Source organism: Pinus tabuliformis, chromosome 2_2 (genome assembly GCF_031772625.1).
Source record: "Pinus tabuliformis cultivar Carrire ecotype Pingquan chromosome 2_2, CPIR1, whole genome shotgun sequence".
Classification (NCBI taxonomy): Eukaryota; Viridiplantae; Streptophyta; class Pinopsida; order Pinales; family Pinaceae; genus Pinus; species Pinus tabuliformis.
Window position 1 is genome coordinate 1,257,380,799 of NC_142300.1, and position 17,350 is coordinate 1,257,398,148.

The following is a 17,350-nucleotide window of genomic DNA, read 5'->3' on the forward strand; positions in this document are numbered from 1 at the left end:
GAGTTTGGATATACAATCTAGAGAATGATTACTCAGAAGGCCATGCATACAGACTAAATTTTAAATGTACTAACAATATGGCTGAGTATGAAGCACTAATTTTAGGTCTTAAATTAGTTAGGAAGCTAGGAGCTATAAGAGTTTCTGTCATGGGAGACTCTAAATTAGTGATAAAACAAATTAATGTTGTATATATGACCAAAGACCCTAGATTAAGTTGTTACAGAGGAACCATTGTAGAAATACTAAACACTTTCTTAGAAACCAAAGTTGTTGTAATTCCTAGAAAACATAATATGCAGGCTCATAGTTTAGCAATGTTTGCCAGCACCTGCAAGTTACCCTTTCAGCCTAACTATCAGTACACTGCTGAAGTAAGGTACACGCCCGCAATTCCAGATAATTTGAAGAACTTGCAAATATTTTTTTATGACAAACAAATAAACAACTTTTTGATCTCAGAACAAGAATTTGTAAATAGTAATATAGATACTAACACATCAATAGATCCTAACACTAAAGATAAAATAGAAATAAACGAGATAGAAGGTGAAGAGATAGATATATTTCATCCCACTAAATTCACAAAATTAGATGTAGAAAATGTAGAACAAGTTGAGATTGATGAGATAATTAATGAAGAGATGGAAGTAATAAATCTCAAAGACAATTTCTAACCCCTTTGGAAGACTTGTTTGATTCAAATGATGTTCCTAGAAAGCCTAAAATGGAACCTTTAAAATCTGATATGGAGGAGTGTAATATAGGCACTGATGAAGATCCAAAATTGATCAAACTTTCTAAATCATTACCTCCCACTGAAAGAGTAAAATACATTGAGTTATTAAAAGAATTTCAGGATGTCTTTGCTTGGAGTTATGAGGACCTCAAATCCTATGACACCAGCATCATACAACACACAATCCCTATAAAAGAAAATCAAAAACCTTTCAAACAAAAACTTAGAAGGATAAATCCTGTCCTATTACCTTCAATTGAAAAAGAAATCCAGAGAATGTATGATGCTAAGATAATTGCACCAATTAGATTTTCTGATTGGGTTTCGAACTTGGTACCAACTAGGAAGAAAACTAGCGAGATCAGACTCTGTGTGGACCTTAGAAACCTCAATAAAGTATCCCTTAAAGACAATTACCCTCTCCCCAAAATGGACCATATTTTGCAAAGGGTAGTTGGATCAACCAGGATCTCATTATTGGATGGGTTTTCGGGTTACAATCAAATCTTAGTTCATCCTGATGATCAAGCCAAGACTGCCTTCACTACTCCTTGGGGCACATTCATGTATGTGAAAATGCCTTTTGGACTAATGAATGCAGGAGCCACTTTCCAAAGGGCTATGGATATAGCCTTTGCCAAAGAAATTCATGATTTCCTTGTAATATATCTAGATGACATTACTGTATTTTCAAAATATGATTGCCAACATTTGGATCATTTAAGGCAGGCTTTTATCAAATGCAGGAAATATGGAATTTCTTTAAACCCCAAGAATTCTTTGTTTGGGTTAGAAGAAGGAAAGTTACTAGGTCATATAATTTCAAAATATGGTATCTGAATAGACCCTGCAAGAATAGAAGCCATCTTACAAATACAACATCCAAGGAACATCAGAGAATTACAAGCTTTCTTAGGGAAAATTAACTTTCTTAGGAGATTTATTTCTAATCTTGCATAATTAATTAGATCACTGAACAATATGTTGAAAAAAGATTCGACCATAAAATGGACTGTTGAGGCTAAGAAATCCTTTGAAGACATTAAACTAGCCTTAACAAGAACACCAATTTTAATCCAAAATTTGACAGAGATTTCATCTTATTTTCCTTTGCTTCTGAGCACACAATTGCTGCAATTTTACTGCAGAAAAATGACCAGGGCTATGAACAACCTATTGCTTTCTTTAGCAAGGCCCTGAGAGATGCCCCCTTAAAATATAACATAATGGAAAAACAAGCTTTTGCTTTGGTCAAAGCTATCAAAGAATTTAGAGTATACATTTTATATTCTCATATAGTAGCCTATGTTCCCAATTCAGTAGTCAAAGACATCCTAACTCAGGGTGGTCTAGATGGAAAGAGAGGAAAATGGATTGCTAGTATTTTAGAATATGACATAAAAATTAAACCAACAAGGGCCAAGGTTTAGCCAAGCTCATGGCTGAATCAAACTATTAGGCCCTAGATATAAACTTTATTGCACAAATAGATAATGAAGAGGAGATGGCGACTCCACTAATCAGCCAAGCCTTTATTGAATCACCATGGTATGCTGATATCATTTATGTTTTACAAAATTTACAAGCTCCTCTTGGATTATCTAAGACCAAAAGTAGATTTTTGAAGGTGAAGTCCTTAAAATTTTGTATATTAGACAATGCTTTGTTTTGGAGGAATCATGAAGGTATTCTTCTCAACTGTTTGTTAAAAGATGAATCTGATGAAGTATTGCAAGAGTTTCAAGCAGGTGACTGTGGAGGACACCTTTACTAGAAAACCACCACTAATAAAATTCTTAGAGTCGGTTTCTACTGGCCTACCTTGTTTTCTGATGTAAAGAAATATGTGACCTCCTGTCACAAATGTCAAATTTTTGAGGGAAAGAAAAATCTTCTACCATTACCCCTCAAGCCAATCTCTGCTGAAACACCTTTTCAACAATGGGGTCTAGACTTCATTGGTGAAATTCACCCACCTTCCTCTGCCCAACACAAATGGATCCTCACTGCCATAAACTACTTCACAAAATTGATAGAATCCATACCTTCAAGGAAAGCCACTGACATTGTTATCATAACCTTCCTTGAAACCAACATTCTATCAAGATTTGGATGTCCAACTAAGCTCATTAATGATAATGCAGCAGCCTTTAAATCCAAAAGAATGATAGATTTTTGCAACAAGTATCATATAACCCTGGGCCATTCCACACCCTATTATCCTCAACGAAATGGACTAGCAGAGTCCTCAAACAAAAGTCTGGTGAACATCATTCAAAAATTGTTAGAGGACAATAAGAAAACATGAAACAAAATGTTAGTCCATTCCTTATGGGCAGACAGACTAAACACAAAGAAATCAATTGGTACTTCTCCCTACCAGCTAGTTTATGGGATGGAAGTTGTCTTTCCGTCCTCCTTGGGAACACCAGTGATGAAGCTGCTTCAAGAGTTACAGGTTGAACCAAATAGTATCCAAAGTAGAATCAACCAGACCATTCACCTTCAACAAACCAGGGAGGAAGTTTATATTAGGTCTCAAATTGTGCAGGAAAGGATTAAGAAGATTTTTTATAAGAGAACCAAGGCTGAAGATTTCTACCTTGGTGACAAATTACTCATGTGGGATTCAAGGAGGGAAGACAAAGGTAAACATGGGAAATTTGACTTCCTATGGAAAGGCCCATATATCATTTATGCTTTCAAAGGTAATAATGCTTTCTTCCTCAGAGAAATGGATGGTACGGAAGCAGAATGAGGACCAGTGAATGGTCAAATGCTCAAACAATATTTTGAACCTAACTACTGATTTTTACTTTCCATTGTACATATTCCATTTTTCTTCAAAAAGTTTAGTTTGGATTGGATGGTGGTTTTTTGAAGTTGAAGCCCGAAGAGAAGGCCCTCAGCTTTGAAAAATTCATTGTCATAAGTATTAATAATGCAGAAGCATAGAGGAACATTTGGCAAGGGAACATCAACATAAATTCAAAGGCTACTGATCTACAAAGTCTTGACATTTCACCAAGAAAAGTCATCCCCAAGTGGAGCCACTGTTAGGTTCCTATACCAAAAGGGATCATAATTTTGATTGAATCAGATTAAGCCTTGTAATAATGTACATACCTTTGCTTTCTGGGAATGTTTTTCATATTAAAAAATTAAAAAATGTAAAGAGGGTATGTCCTAAAAGAATAATCAAAGGACAAAAAGAATGAAAATAGGTCAAAAAATAAAATATATGAACCCCAAAAGACAAAAGAGACCATGGAAAGTGTGCAAGTCAAAATGCCACTACTATTTACTTTTTATGCTTAATAAATGATTGTGTGCAACTTGTTACTTATGCCACAATCCATGAATAGTCAAAATGTTTAAACTTGGCTATTTCATGATTTGAATTTTATGTTTATAGCTAGAGAATGAAATCTGACCAAACAGTGTAATCTTGGCAGATAATTAGATAGGTAAACTAAATAGAAGGAGCTCAACTGTTTAATCTAAGCCCTTGTATGATATAAGGTTAGAATTAGATAATTTATTTTGTAAAGACAATAAAAAGATTGATAAGGGTTTGCTAGCCTAAATGCACCCAAATAAAGTGAAGAGAAAATGTTAGGATGAGTAAGTGGGTAAGTAGTAGAAAGGTTGCAGAAATTTCTTGTGATTACATGAAAAGCACTTATGATATTTTTCCAAATGCATCTTTTAAATATGCATAAGTGGTACATAAGCAAAGACAATGGCTTACAACATGATTCATTTAACATCCCTATCTTTCATTTTAACTCCTACATCACTCTTTAACTTCCACTTCATAATAAAAGATTAATATCTTTAGCTCCTTAAGTCAAAGAGGCTCAAAGAATTTCTCTAACTTCTGGAGGGACCGGACCCTCGGCATGATGACTTAAGAAACAAAGGTGTTAAAAACCCCTTGCAATTCATTCATTCCCCCCCTCAAAAACCCTTTTCCTAAAGGCTAAGTCTTTTTGCCTAGGGAAACCCCATAACAAACATGTTCTATGTTAAAAAACCCACCATGTAACATTTATCCTATGTCAAGCCCCGCACACACACCCTCCCCCCTCATTTCACTTCATATTAACTTTTATTAATATATTCCCTAAAAAACCCAATTTCCTGTATATATTTAATTCCTGTGTATAAATTAACCCCACCCCTTAGTTTAATTATAAGCTATATTACTACCCATATCCCACAAAAATATATTAATAACCCCGCTTTAGCTCTTTATCCTGCATTAGAGCACCCCGATGAGATTAAAGGTTAAGATAATCTCATACCACCGTGATTAGGCCCATGGGCCCCCCCGAAAACTTTATGGTTAAATCACCACGCAACTCCCATCTCTTGACCACTGTTGATCGTCCCTCCTTTACATCCAACACCTCTCATCCATATTGGGTCGACCCTTTACCCGCCCGATGAGGTGATTTTCCCCTTGGCCCCCGACACTACGTGTCAAGCGCTGAATGGAATCGGGCGGCCCCTCCCAAATACTGCCCGCACCATAAAAGTAGTGTGATGGACCTCCCAAACCGCTTCCCCTTTCCAACTGAAAACCACCAATGTTCATCCATTAGGGAAAACCCGCCAAAATTAATCGTTTTCAAATAAAAGCCTGATTACCCCTATTTTCACTCTTTTCGCACATTTGCCTTTGAGAACTCAGAGCATCTTTGCAACTCCTGCAAACTGCCGAAACAGCTCATGAACCTCTGCAATTGCTCCACAGAAGCTGCAAACAGTCCGACACAGTCATCCATTCGTACCAGAGCCGTACAGACCCTTGCGAACCCCTGTCAACTACCAATTACAATAAAACTCGCCGAATTCCACGTATTTCACTGTGGAAAACCCACTCAGTCGTCCAATTCCAGTAAATTGCCCTCATAACACTTTAAATTAAGTGGAAAATAATCAAATTTATTTTGGTTTTTACACTTTAGACCAAAACCATCTGCAAGAACATCGTTGCCCTAAAAACTTAAAATTACCCCCCATACTCAAATCCACAAGAACTGAGTATGGTTGTCCCAATTGCTATGGATGTGAGACCCATCTCTACACCCCATTTAGACTTGGACCACCTTCCCCTAGCTGATAAAGATTTCCAGATAAAAGATACCACTGTCATAGAGCTCCTGCTCAAAGTACATTGCCAAAGTAGGGACAAGTTCCTGAACCATGCTGATGAAATTGGCCTTTGGGAGTCAAATTTTCCCAAGTACCAGTTCCCCCAAGTCCACATTTTTCCTAAAATTGTGCATATGTGCTATGCTTGTTATGTCCCAAGTCACAAAACCATCATGTCTCATGACCAGAAGGTCCTTTTCACCATCACTATTGAGTCTATAAATGAAATGTTGCAACTCCAACCAGGGCCAAACCTAACTCCCCTCTCAATTGGAGATCTGTTGGACTTATATCCCAAACTCAGCTTTGCAAAATTGGCCCAATTGCTCCAAACCTTCATCAGAGAAGAGAAGCACATCCCTAAAGACCCCCCTCCATATGTAGCAACTATATTTTCCCCTTGGGGCCGAAATATTGTAGCCATGATATCTTGTGTTTTGGGTTACTCCACAAGTGAGTATATTGATGAAATTATCCTGGCTTTCATGTCCATCTATACCCCAGGACAGCCTCCTGCAACCATTTATGACTTTGCCACATTCATAGCTGACAGAATGCATAAGCAGTTCACAAGAATGGGGAATGAAAGGGTTTTCAAATTAATCATGCAAACTCCTCAGAATGAGGAGAAGATCCCAAAAAGAAACAGAGAAGGGTCTTCCACTTTAGGAAGAGCCACCTCTGATTTGCAGCAAGAATCAAACAAGAGGCAAAAGCTAAATCCAACCTCTAAGCAAGAGTATACTGAAGACTCAGTTGAGGTCACTAACACAGGAGCAAAAAGAAGCAGGCCTGCCACTCCATCTGGAGGCATACAAGAGCCTTCCACATCACAAACTCAGACGTTGGAAAGGCAACTCAGTGCTGAAGTATCTTCCTTCAGAATGCCTGCTGACAAAGACCAAGATATCAAGGAAAGATATAAAGAAATCAAGGCTAGAAATGAGATGCTTAAAGCCCAAACTTATGCTCAATACTTTTAGGAAATTATATATTATGGAGCAATGGAACACATAAAATATTGCAGAAATATAAACACAGAAAACACACAAAACAAGAGAGACACAGATATATGTGGTCCACCCAATTTGGGCTACGTCCACCCCGAACAGCCAGTCCTTCCTTTCTATTATCCAGCAAAATGAAGAGACACAACCTACAGCAAATCCGCTGTAATATCCTCTGTTTTCTCTCACAGTCTCACCTCTTTGTTTCTCGCTCACAGAATACACATCTATCACACAGCCTCAAATACAATAGCCTCATACAAGGAGAGGGGTTGCCTTCTAGGGCAAAAAACCCTAAACTAAACATAAGTTCTACCGTCAGATCATCTGCCTAATGAACGGCCCAGATTGACTAGAAATTATTATACTTTTACAAGGCAATTTTACAGTTGTTTTTAGCTTCTGGGGCGCTGCCCCCGAAACCCCCCGCCAAGGGGGGGCTCCCAAAGGTCGCAGCCGCCCCCCCTGGACCCCCCTGCAGCGAATATTTTACGGGCGTCGTTGCCGCCCCCATTTCGAACTGGGGTCCTATGTGGCGATACCTTTGAATATAGAAGATAATCAAGCTCCACACCCAACAATCTCCCACTTGGAGACTGATTGTAGCAACTCCACCGCTGCTCCATTTGCTGGACAATGACTCCTCTTTGGACCTCGCTGTTTCTCATCTTCATCGTCATCCTTGAAGACCAACTGAAACTGAGCATATTCTCAGTTTCTCCCTGGTTACAACTTTTGTTAGCATATCTGCAGGATTCTGGCTAGTGTGTATCTTTTCCAGCTTCAACTCTCCATCTTCCAACACTGATCATATGAAATGGTACTTGAGCTGTATGTGTTTATTCCTGGAATGAAATGCTGAGTTCTTTGCAAGATGAATGGCACTTTGGCTATCACTGTATAACGTGCCCATATCATGCTCCTTACCCAATTCACCCATAAACCTTTGTAACCAAATCATTTCTTTACTAGCCTCTGTAGCAGCAACATACTCTACTTCTATTGTTGAAAGTGCAACAACACTTTGGATTTTTGAAACTCAACTGACAGTTGTTCCTCCAACAGTAAATACATATCCTGTAGTGCTCCTCCTGTTATCTCTGTCACCTGCCATATATGCATCAACATATCCTTGTAGGGATATGTTTGAACCACCAAAGCATAATGCTTTATTTGTGGTACCTTTCAAATATCTGAGAATCCATTTCACTGCCATCCAATGTTACTTTCCTGGATTGTTCATGTACCTGCTTACAACTCCCACTGCATGTGCAATATCAGGCCTTGTGCAGACCATTGCATACATTAAGCTTCCAACTGCTGATGCATATGGAACTTTAGACATATAATCCATGTCTTCTTGGGTCTTTGGGCACATTTCCTTGCTAAGTTTGAAATGGCTAGCAAAAGGTGTACTAACTGGTTTCGCATTGTGCATGTTAAATCTTTTCAACACCTTTTGTATGTACTCATTCTGCGACAATGTTAATTTACGATTTTTCCTGTCTCTAGTTATTCTCATACCAAGGATTTGTTTTGCAACTCCCAAATCCTTCATTGCAAATGAATTTGCCAATTTTCTTTTGAGCACATTTATTTCCTGCATGTTAGATCCTGCAACAAGCATGTCATCTACATACAATAACAATATAATATAGCTGCCATCATTTTTCTTTTTCAAATAAACACAATGATCAGAGTGACATCTAGTATAACCTTGTTCAGACATAAACTTGTCAAATTTTAGATACCACTGCCTTGGAGCTTGTTTTAAGCCATACAAGCTCTTCTTCAACCTGCACACTAGTTTGTCCTTCCCTTTCACCTCATATCCTTGTGGCTGCTGCATATATATCTCTTCCTCCAAATCCCCATGGAGAAAGGTTGTCTTTACATCTAACTGCTCAAGATGCAAATCTTCAGCTGCTACAAGACTTAAAATAGTTCTGATTGAAGTCATTTTAACAACAGGAGAAAATATTTCATCAAAATCAATACCTTTCTTCTGTGCAAACCCCTTCACCACAAGTCTAGCTTTATATCTCTGTTTTCCTCCATCTTCTTCCTTCAGCCTGTAAACCCATTTATTCTTCAATATAGTTTTTCCTACAGGCAACCTGACTAAATCCCAAGTCTGGTTATGCATTAAGGAGTCCATTTCTTCTTCCATGGCTACCTCCCACTTCTTCCTGCTTTCAACCTGCATTGCTTCTTCATAACATTTGGGTTCACCGGAATCAGTCAACAATAAATAATATAATGAAGGAGAGTATCGTTCAAGGGGGTCTACTTATCCTTGTACATCTTCTAACACCACTTTCAGGTGTTTGGGGTGCCTGTTGTTGTTGTGGTGGTTGCTGTTGTTGTGGTTGTTGATTATTATTATTTTCAGGCACCTTTATGTTTTCAGTGATTTCATCAAGAACTGTGTATTCCTTGTTTTCCTTTTCCTGTTTCTTTTCCTGCAACTGATTCTTATACAAGATATTTGCATCAAATATTACATCTCTGCTCCTAATGATTTTGTGATTTTCGTAATCATATAAGCGATAACCAAAATCATTAACACCATATCCAATAAAGGTACATTTCTTTGACTTTGCCTCAAGCTTTGTTCTATTTTCTTTATCAATATGGACAAAGGCCTCACAACCAAAAGGTTTTAAAATAGAGTAGTTTACCTTTTTACCTGTCTATGCTTCCTCTGGAACACCACCATCCAAGGAACTTGAAGGCCCTCTGTTTATTAGATAAACAACAGTATCTACAGCATTTGCCCAAAACTGTAAAGGCAATCCTGCATGCAATCTCATGCACCTTGCACGCTCCATGATTGTTCTGTTCATCCTTTCTGACACACCATTTTCTTGTGGTGTTCTTAGAACTGTCTTCTCTCTACGAATTCCATGCTCTGAACAGTACCTATCAAACTCTTTGCTGCAATATTCACCTCCATTGTCTGATCTAAGACACTTCAATTTCTTTCCTGTCTCAATCTCAACCAAAGCTTTCCATTTCTTGAAAGTATCAAATACATCATATTTATTCTTAATAAAATAAATCCAAGTTTTTCTAGTTGCATCATCAATAAAAGTGACATAATAACGAGAGCCACCGAGAGATGATACCTGAGCAGGTCCCCATACATCTGTATGCACAAGCTCTAATTTTTCATTCTTCTTTTCTTTCCCAACTCTGAGAAATCTGACTCTCTTCTGTTTTCCATAAATGCAATTCTCACAGAAGTCCAAATCAACATTCTTCAAACCTGGCAACAAATTCCTTGAGTGAAGAATCTTCATCCCCTTTTCACTCATGTGTTCGAACCTATGATGCCATAATGTTGCATCTACTCCTTTGGAAGTTAAAGCATTAACAGAGTTAGAAATACCATTGCATAAATACAATGTACCAACCTTCTCGCCTTTTGCTATTACCAGGGCTCCTTTGGTGACCTTCCAAGCTTTATCTGTGAAAGTTGTCACACAACCTTCACCGCCTAACTGCCCTGTTGAAATCATATTTTTCTTTAGATCTGGAACATGCCTTACCTCCTTTAATAGCCATTGGTTTCCATTCTGCTGTTTTACAAGAACCTTACCCATTCCAATGATTTTACAGGGTTTATCATCACCCAAACGAACTTGTCCAAAATTTCCTTGAACATAGTCATGAAAGTATTTCTTATCAGGTGTGGCATGGAATGAAGCCCCTGAATCTACCACCCAGGAATCAGTAATATTTTCGAAAGAAAGAATCAAAGCATCTTGTAACACCTCACCTGTCACATTTGCTTCATGATTGTTTTCTTGTTGTGCGTCTCCTTCTTTTCCCTTCCGAGATCTACAGTCTTTCTTTAGGTGTCCTTTCTTTCCACATTTCCAGCACACTATCCCTGATCTGGACTTGGATCTGCCTTTCCTTGATTTACTGCGATATCCTGAGCTCTTTCCTCTTTCCATTTTTCTTCCTCTAGACTCTGCACTCAAAGCATTTCCCGATGTCTCACCGGAGATTTTCTGTCGCATTTCCTCGCTAAGGATAGCACCGACAACATCATCAAACTTTAAAGTACTAGATCCAGAAACGGAGTTACTAATGGCCATTACCAAACCATTCCAGCTTTTTGGTAATGAGCACAAGAATAACAGAGCTCTAACTTCATCATCAAAGTTTACCCTTACAGAACCTAACTGACTTGTAACTGTATTAAAATCATTTAAATGGTTTGCAACAGATCCACCTTCCGACATATTCATATTAAATAACCGTTTCATAAGAAATACCTTGTTTGAGGCCGAGGGTTTTTCATATAGTTTCGACAATGTCTGCATCAAACCCTTTGTCGTGGTTTCCTTCGAAATGTTGAAGGCGACTGATGCAGCAAGGCACAATCATATTGTTCCGAGTGCCTTTCTATCGAGAAGGTTCCATTCTTCGTCTTTCATACCCGTCGGCATCTTTGTTTTTCCGCCCAATGGTAGGTATAGATCTTTCTGATACAAATAATCTTCCATCTGCATCTTCCACAGCGAGAAATTTTGGCCGTTAAATTTCTCGACCCTAAACTTAGCATCTTCTGCCATTACTCCCACTCGAACCAGGAACCCTTCTTTCCTACAAGTTTATCAGCCAAATAGACCTTCGGCTCTGATACTAGTTTTTAGGAAATTATATATTACAGAGCAATGGAACACATAAAATATTGCAGAAATATAAACACAGAAAACGCACAAAACAAGAGAGACACAGATATACGTGGTTCACCCAGTTTGGGCTACGTCCACCCCGAACAGCCAGTCCTTCCTTTCTATTATCTAGCAAAATGAAGAGACACAACCTACAGCAAATCCGCTGTAATATCCTCTGTTTTCTCTCACAGTCTCACCTCTTTGTTTCTCGCTCACAGAATACACATCTATCACACAGCCTCAAATACAATACCCTCATACAAAGAGAGGGGTTGCCTTCTAGGGCAAAAAACCCTAAACTAAACATAAGTTCTACCATCAGATCATCCGCCTAATGAACGGCCCAGATTGACTAGAAATTACTATACTTTTACAAGGCAATTTTACAGTTGTTTTTAGCTTCGGGGGCGCTGCCCCCGAAACCCCCCGCCAGGGGGGGGCTCCCAAAGGTCGCAGCTGCCCCCCCCTGGACCCCCCCTGCAGCGAATATTTTACGGGCGGCGTTGCCGCCCCCATTTCGAACTGGGGTCCTATGTGGCGATACCTTTGAATATAGAAGATAATTAGGCTCCACACCCAACAAATACCTGAAACTCACCCTTACCAATCAAACAAGGCTAATGTCAGCCTTTGACATTAAGGAGGGGAAGCTACAGATGACCTTTGTGAAGCCTATAGCCCAGCAGCCAAAGACAACATCAGATTTCAAAAGGGTAGATTTTGAAGTGCTAGCAAGGGACATTCATCCCATAGACCAGATTGAATTGCATAAGCAGGCTGGAGAGATGATATACTCCACCCTAACAGGTAAAGCCATAGTTTCCCATCAGCTACAGAACTCCCTGAACAACATCTCAGCACAATTTCAGTTGGAGAAGGCCTCCTCACAGGCCAAGGACACAAGGATCAAGTCCTTAGAGGACTTAGTAATTGAATTGGGACACAATCCCAAGGATATAAAAGCCACATAATAGTTTATCAAAAAGAAGAATAATGACATAGCTGTATTGAAGGAACAACTAAAATTACCTCAGCTATAGCATCCACAAACACTGGAAGTCCTAGAAGCCCAGTAGGGGCATGAAGAACTCATGGACTTAGTCTTGCAATTGAATGACCAACTGAAAGAGACTAAAAAGGAATTGGATGCTTTGATCCAATTAAAACAAGCAGATGTGGCCACCTCTTCAACAAACGTTATCCCCACAATCTCTACAGTAGTGCCATCCACACTAGCAGCATCTTTGGCACCTATAGTTTCACTTGCAACAGCCTTGCCAGAAACAACAGAATCTACATCAGCAGCATGTGTATCAGGAGAGAAAGTAGCAGAACTTGTGAAAGCCATGGAAGAAATGACCATCCAGGCTACAGAGATGAAAAGAGCTAAAGGAAAAGGTGGCAAAGTCGGAAACTTATTGCAAACTAGACCAACTCAAGCAAAAAGAAGAAACACAAAAGGCACAGAGAATGACAACATTTCTTTGGTTTTTCCAAGTGGCTTTTCTAGTGCTAAATCCTTCTCTAGGATTTTTATTCTTTTGCCTTTCAAAAGATTTTCATCAATCTTGAGAATTTCTTTCTTCTTCTCCATCTTTGCCAAGGTATTATGTAACTGTCAATTCTGCTCAATCTATTAGGAGAATTGGAATGAATTAAAGGATAAAAATAATCTATACATTTGAAGAGAAGAAAATATCCCCATTTCTGTGATTTTTCATCATAAGTGCTTCCATGTCTTCTGAAATTGCTCAGGAAAGGAGTTCCTAAGTACATAGCACAATCAAGCCCTGTGACTAATGGAGCATGAACTTGAATTCCTTCAGATTGAGAAACGAAGACATCCATTATAGCTTCTTCCGTCATCTTGATTTCTCCACTTGCAGTAACAACTCCTGGACACTTTGTCTTTTGTCTTTAAGGATAGGGAATTACAGTGTTGCTTACTATGTTCAATCTTGAACCTGTATCAATTAAAACCTTCCACCATTCTATGGAAGAACCAATTCTGATTTTCATTTTCACACAGTACATTACATCTACGTTCATTGCATTCATTCCTATTCCAGATCTAGGATCTTCAAATTCTTCATCTGGAATTTCAAAGTCTTCAGATTTGAAAATCCCTTTCATTGGATCATGATATGGATCAGGTTGTCTTTCTGGTTCTTTCTGTTCTGTCTATGAAGATTCTCCTTTTGTGGGTTGTGCATGTAAAGAATGTATATTGTGCCCCTGATGTGCTTCAATGCATAGCCTTCTATTCTCTCTGACTTATTTTCTGAGATCTTTGATAGCTTGACTACTTGCAGGAAGTGTTTGAGGAAGATCATCTTCAATTGTTTGTTGTCTGAATTGTCTTGTTAGACCATCAACTGAAAATAAGGTTGCAGAAGGAATATAACTATGTTGATGATTTATATGTGTCTTTGGTTGTTCTTGATATTGCTGTGACTTGGACTGTTGAAGATGGGTCATCAACGATCCTTTATACATTTCTTTGAGTTTTGGATCATCAGCATTAACCATTTCTATAAAATAATTTCTAGAAAGCTCATCATGATCTAAGCTTTCATTTGATAGTGGTTTGAACATCTTTACTGCATTACATTTGCAAATGTCAGGATCACTGCATTCACAGAGTTCTTGAAAACATTCATTACAGTGTGGATCTTTGCAATATTCAACTTCGAAATCTTCTTCTTCATAAAACAGCATGTATCTGGTCATTTAGATCATAATAATTTTCTAAATCTGTTAATTCTTCATAGCTAGAAGGGAGATCAATAATATTTACCTTGCCAGATTTATTCTTATAGCTAAATTGTTTCTTCTTACCAGGTTGTTGTTTGTCTTTTTTCACTTTTGGACAATTTGCAGCAATATGTCCTTTTTCATTGCAATGGAATCAAAATATTTGCTTCTGTTTTGGCCTTTGATGAACCTGGCGTGTTTTTTTGTATTCTTTGGGAAGCCTTCTATGAATGATTTTTTTTGTTTTCTGCAGATCTAAAAGTTTTCTTAGAGTAAGCTTTCTTTTTAGAGTGACGACAATCATATCCCCCTAAACTTTTAGAGCCATGTAAATGCCATTGTTTACATAGTTGTTGATAGCCATGTGGTTTAGTGGAGCTGGTGGCAGCTCGAGCAACTTTCATCTGAGAGCAGAGTTCAACAATAATAGCTTTAATAGCTTCTCTTATAACACCAAATTTATAGGCACCAATCTTTCCAGGAAGCTTATTCAAAATGGCAGTAGTTACCTAATTTGGTAAAGAATCAATGAAGATTTCTTTCCATTTGGGATCTAAAATCATGTCAGAAGAAAGAGTATGCAGACGATGGAGATATTCCATAAAATATTCATCAAAATGGTGCATATTAGTAAGCTTCATGGATGTAAGTGTGATTGCAGCAAGTTCATTATTGATCCGAGGATAACCACAAAAATTGACAAGAATGCCATGCATTAGGCAACCAATCATGTTATTTGGCCATCAATCCAAGTCATTTTTGAGCAAACAGAGCTAGTAAAGGTAGCTACTGAAATTATCCAGAAAGTAAAGGGGGAGTTGGGAAATAAGTCAGAGCATGCAAATAGACTCATCCACTTCCTCAACAGCAATAATAGATATGAGCTCCAAGAGCTAAATATAGAATATAGGACTGCTGCCATTTTAGAAATAAGGAAGGTCCTTTCCAAAAGGAACCTTATGCTTAATTTGGAAGAAAAGTGCCACAATATACAGAAAGCCATTGATAGGTTCATGGCTAAATTTCAGATTTTGAGGGAGAAAGGTCTGCCCAGTCCTATGGTCATCAATGACAAACTAATGACACAGTTGGACTATGGTGATAGATTTAGAAAGTTGGCTAAGGAACAAGCCAATTCTTCATCCATTAAAGCCCTGCCAATAGGCAAAGTATTATATGACACATTTGAGAACTTGTTTTTCCTTGAGCATGAGGTAAAACATTTGTTCCTCACCAAGCCCAATTTTTCAAAGTATACTGAGGCTGATGAAATCTATAGGAGAATGGTAAATGTGAAATTACCAGATGTAGAATGGTGGGAGAAAATGATAGATTTACTGTGATAAATAAACAGCTAAAAGTTACTGCATAGTAAAAATGAAGGCAACAGGGTGAAACAGGTAAAAACAACACAACAGGGTCAAAGAGTATCAGTTGAAAGATGAAAGTAAAGAAGACTCCAGCGTGAAACTCCACAACTATAATCTAGCATAAAGGGCTACACCTCAACCATAAAGGCCAGCACAACCATAATAAAAGGGACAACAAAAAACAGTTCATTAGTTGTCTCTATCTTCTTGCAAGAAGATATTTGTATTTCCTAAAATAAATCTCAAGTTGTTTTGAGATATTTTGTAATAAGTTTTTGTATAAATACTTCACAATTCAAATTATGTAGGGTGGATTCTTAGACATTTCTATAGTTTTCTTGATCAAAGACTGTAAGCTATTATATCACTGTTGGACCAGCAAGCTGGATTATTGAATAAAGCAAAGACATTTCACTAGATTCATGTGTAGTGCGAAATACAGACAATTATCTTCTTTCGTGTTGTCAATTTTCTTAAAAGTTTTTTTCCATAATCTTACATGTATCTGAAATCTAAATGCTTAATATGGAATGATGTCTCAGAACTTGCTTCACTGCACTTTGTTTTGACTATTAGGCATTTTGTATGTTTTCTGCTAAAATTATCTAAGTTAAGGAATTGAGTGCTCCGTAGCTTAGGTAGTTTCCCTCTGGTCTATAGTAAAGGATTCTTAATTGCCCTTTGCTCATGATCATCCTCTGTTCCTCCTCTTAGTCCCGGTTTGAGGATTCTTAAGTGCCCTCTCACCCTGGTTAAGATCATTTCATCCATTCGACCTAAAACCTGTGTTTCACTCTGCTAGCTTGCCCATTGAACACTCCCTTTAATGATTTAACCCCAGTTCTGTTGCTCTTCTTTGACTCCATAGCCCAATAGCCAGAGACACCATCCTATCCATCTGTTTAAGGATTCCACCATCCAACTTCCAATACAAACCCAAAAACCCCCTTGAACTTTAAGAACTAGCCTAAAATCCCAGCAAACAAAGCTAAAACATATAGAGAAAGCCCTCTCTGAGTCATAGGTTGGCTAGAGCCTATACTTAAAAGATTGGTTTGTGGTTACCTCGGTCTTTTCCTTCTTCTGATAACTTCTAGGGAAAAATTCTGAGTGATAACAGGGTGTCATATATTTCTATTTTGTATCAAACCTTATATTAGATAGTGTCAGAAATTATCTCTTAATTTGCATGGAACTTGGTGTTATTGGGAATCTAAATATTCTAGTGGTATAATATAAATTGTTGTTTTTAAATGACAATTTAAAGATATGCAATGGATAACCATCAAGTACTCTAACTAGGACTGATTATATATTGTAGTTGTCAAACTATTATAATTTAATAATATTTATTCTTTAGTTTATATGTCTAGAAGTTAGATTAAAGTGTATAATATCTAAATAACATACCAAGGTGAAAATTATTTTGAATTTTCAATAAAACTCTTTTGTCTAAAAAATAAACTACTTAGATATGATATGGAGCCCTTTTAGAGCGAGTTTGTTACAATTTTATTCAATGTCACTTTAATACAAGTTAGATTTTTTGTTTATATATATTGATTTTACTACATGTTGGTGATAAATAGAAGGAATGATTTGATCAGAGCATGTTTTTGCCACATTTAA